Below are 4590 nucleotides of genomic sequence, written 5' to 3' on the forward strand. Positions count from 1 at the left end.
ATGTCTTCTCGAGTAGAACACAAAAGTTTTTGTGGGCGGTGATGTGCGTTTTGCTGCCCTCCTTAGTCTTTTCTTGATTCCGCGGTATTTTTGGATTGAAGCGGCTTGGACCGACATTACTCGTACGGTTACGAGAGACTGGTTTCATCGCTACGAGTAACCCCGTTGCTCAAAGATGACTGGCAAGTGTCGGTTTCTCCAACTTTAGTTGAATCGGATTTGACCGAGGAGGTCCTTGGATGAGGTTAAATAGCAACTCATATATCTCCGTTGTGTTGTTTGCGTAAGTAAGATGCGATCCTACTAGATACCCATGGTCACCACGTAAAACATGCAACAACAAAATTAGAGGACGTCTAACTTGTTTTTGCAGGGTATGCTTGTGATGTGATATGGCCAACGATGTGATGTGATATATTGGATGTATGAGATGATCATGTTGTAATAGATAATATCGACTTGCACGTCGATGGTACGGCAACCGGCAGGAGCCATAGGGTTGTCTTTATAACTAACGTTTGTGCTTGCAGATGCGTTTACTATTTTGCTAGGACGTAGCTGTAGTAGTAATAGCATGAGTAGCACGACAACCCCGATGGCGACACGTTGATGGAGATCATGATGATGGAGATCATGGTGTGACGCCGGTGACAAGAAGATCGTGCCGGTGCTTTGGTGATGGAGATCAAGAAGCACGTGATGATGGCCATATCATGTCACTTATAAATTGCCTGTGATGTTAATCCTTTTATGCACCTTATTTTGCTTAGAACGACGGTAGCATTATGAGGTGATCTCTCACTAAAATTTCAAGACGAAATTGTGTTCTCCCCGACTGTGCACCGTTGCTACAGTTCGTCGTTTCGAGACACCACGTGATGATCGGGTGTGATAGACTCAACGTTCACATACAACGGGTGCAAAACAGTTGCGCACGCGGAACACTCGGGTTATGCTTGACGAGCCTAGCATGTGCAGACATGGCCTCGGAACACATGAGACCGAAAGGTCGAGCATGAATCGTATAGTTGATATGATTAGCATAGAGATGCTTACCACTGAAACTATTCTCGACTCACGTGATGATCGGACTTGAGATAGTGGATTTGGATCATGTACCACTCAAATGACTAGAGAGATGTACTTTTTGAGTGGGAGTTCTTAAGTAATATGATTAATTGAACTAATTGTCATGAACATAGTCTAATGGTCTTTGCGAATTATGATGTAGCTTGCGCTATAGCTCTACTGTTTTATATGTTCCTAGAGAAAATTTAGTTGAAAGTTGATAGTAGCAAACTTTGCAGACTGAGTCTGTAAAACCGAGGATTGTCCTCGTTGCTGCACAGAAGGCTTATGTCCTTAATGCACCACTCGGTGTGCTGCACCTCGAGCGTCGTCTATGGATGCTGTGAACATCCGACATACACGTTTCTGATGACTACACGATAGTTCAGTACAAAAATACTTAACGGCTTAGAAGCAAGGCGCCGAAAATGTTGTAAAACGTCACGGAACATAAGTGATGTTCTAAAGAGATGAAATTGTGATTTCATGCTTGTGCCCTTGTTAAGAGGTACGAGACCTCCGACAAGATTCTTTGTCCACAAAGCACAGGAGAAAAGGCTCAATCGTTGAGTATGTGCTCAGATTGTCTGAGTACGACAATCGCTTGAATCAAGTGGAAGTTAATCTTCCACATGAGATAGTGATAGTTCTCCAAAGTCACTGCCACCAACCTGTGAGAGCTTCGTGATGAACTATAACATATCAAGGATACATACAATGATCCTTGAGCGATTCGTGATGTTTGACACTACGAAAGTAGAAATCAAGAAGGAGCATCAATAGTTGATGGTTTGTAAAACCACTAAGTTTCAAGAAAGGCAAGGGCTAGAAGGGATACTTCGTGAAACGGCAAAACAGTTGCTGCACTAATGAAGAGACCCAAGATTAAACCCAAACCCGAGACTAAGTGCTTCTGTAATGAGGGGAACAATCACTGAGGCGGAGCAACTCAAGATACTTGGTAGATAAGAAGGCTGGCAAAAGTCGAAAGAAGTGTATTTGATATACATGATGTTGATGTGTACTTTACTAGTACTCCTAGTAGCACGAGGGTATTGGATACCGGTTCGGTTGCTAAGTGATTAGTGACGCGAAATGAAAGCTACGGCATAAACGGAGACTAGCTAAAGGCGAGGTGACGATACATGTTGGAAGTGTTTCCACGATTGATATGATCAAACGTCGCACGCTCCCTCTACCATCGGGATTGGTGTTAAACCTAAATAATTGTTATTTGGTTCTTGCGTTAAGCATGAACATGATTGGATCGTGTTTATTGCAATACGATTATTCATTTAAAGAGAATAATGGTTACTCTATTTTCTTGAATAATCACCTTCAATGGTTTATTGAATCTCGATCGTAGTGTTACACATGTTCATGATATTGGTGCCAAAAGATACGAGTTGATGATGATAGTACCACTTACTTGTGGCACTGCCGCTTGAGTCATGTTAGTATAAATTGCATGAAGAGGTTCCATGCTGATGGATCTTTGTACTCACCTGATTTCGAATCACTAGTGACATGCGAATCATACGACATGAGCAAGGCCTTGTTTTCATTGAGATGAAATAAGATAGTAACTTGTTGGAAGTGATACATTTTGATGTATGCAGTCCAATGGGTGCTGAGGCACGCAGTGGATATCATTATGTTCTTACTTCACTGACGATTTGAGTAGATACAGGAGTATTTACTTAATGAATCACAAGTCTAAAATGTTGAAAAGTTCAATTCCGTTTCAGAGTGAAGTTCGTCGTAACAAGAGGATAAACTCTCTGCGATATGATCATGGAAATGAATATCTGAGTTACGAGTTTTGGTACACAGTTAAGACAATGTGGAAATTGTTTCGCAGTTCATGCCACCTGGAACATCATAGTGTGATGATGTGTCTGAACGTCATAGCCACGCACTATTTGGTATGGTGCATAGTATGATGTCTCTTATCGAATTACCACTATCATTTATGGGTTATGCATTAGAGACAACCGCACTCACTTTAAATAGGGCACCGCGTATTTCCGTTGAGATGACACAGTATAGACTGAGGTTTAGAGAAATCTAAACTGTCGTTTCTTGAAAGTTTGGGGTTTCGACACTTATGTGAAAAAGTTTCAGTCTCATAAGCTCGAACCCAAAGCGGATAAATGCATCTTCATAGGATATCCAAAACAGTTGGGTACATCTCCTATCTCAGATCCGAAAGCAAAGTGTTTGTTTCTAGAAACGGATCCTTTCTCTAGGAAAGGTTTCTCTCGAAAGAATTGAGTGGGAGGGTAGTAGAACTTGATGAGGTTATTGAACCATCACTTCAACCAGTGTGTAGAAAGGCGCAGGAAGTTGTTCATGTGGCGCCTACACCAATTGAAGTGGGAGCTGATGATGATGATCATTGAGCTTCGAATCAAGTTACTACAAACATCGTAGGTCGACAAGGTCGCGTACTGCTGCAGAGTAGTACGGTAACCCTGTCTTGGAGGTCATGTTGTTGAGCAACAGTGAACCTACGAGTTATGGAGAAAGCGATGGTGGGCCCAGATTCCGACAAATGGCTGGAAGCCATGAAATCCGAGAGAGGATCCATGTGTGAAAACAAAGTGTAGACTTTGGTAGAACTACTTGATGGTCATAGGACTATTGAGTAAAAATGGATCTTTAAAAGAAGACAGACGATGATGGTGATAAGTCACTATTAAGAAAAGCTCGACTTGTCGCAAAGATGTTTTCGATAAGATCAAACAATTGACTATGATGAGACTTTCTCACTCGTAGCGATGCTAAAAGTCTGTTAGAATTATGTTAGTTGTTGATGCATTATTTATGAAATATTGCACGTAGGATGTCAAAACATTGTTTTCTCAACGGTTTCCTTGAGCAAACATTGTATGTGATACAACCAGAAGGTTTTGTCGATCCTAAAGATAATAGCAAGTATGCAAGCTCCAGTGATCCTTCAATCGACTGGTGCAAGCATCTCGGAGTAGGAGTATACACTTTGATGAGATGATCAAAGATTTTGGGTTTGTACAAGGTTTAGGAGAAACTTGTATTTCCAAAGAAGTGAGTGGGAGCACCATAGAATTTCTGATAGGTATATGTGGTTGACATATTGTGGATCAGAAGTAATGTAGAATTTCTGTAAAGCATACAAGGTTGTTTGAAAGAAGTTTTCAAAGGAGTACCTGGATTACGCTACTTGAACGTTGAGCATCAAAGATCTATGGAGATAGATCGAAAGCGCTTAATAGAAGTTTCAACAAGATGCATGCCTTGACAAGTTTTTGAAAGAGTTCAAAATAGACCAGCAAAGAAGGAGTTCTTGGTTGCGTTGTGAGGTGTGAATTTGAGTAAGACTCAAAACCCGACCACGGCAGAATAAAGAGAATAGACGAAGGTCGTCTTCTATGCCTTAGCCGTAGAATCTAAAGTATGCCATGCCGTGTACCGCACCTGAAGTGTGCCTTGACTCAAAGTATGTTGAGAGGTACAGAGAGTGATCCATGATTGAATCACTAG

This window comes from Hordeum vulgare, chromosome 7H, assembly GCF_904849725.1.
Source record: "Hordeum vulgare subsp. vulgare chromosome 7H, MorexV3_pseudomolecules_assembly, whole genome shotgun sequence".
Lineage (NCBI taxonomy): Eukaryota > Viridiplantae > Streptophyta > Magnoliopsida > Poales > Poaceae > Hordeum > Hordeum vulgare.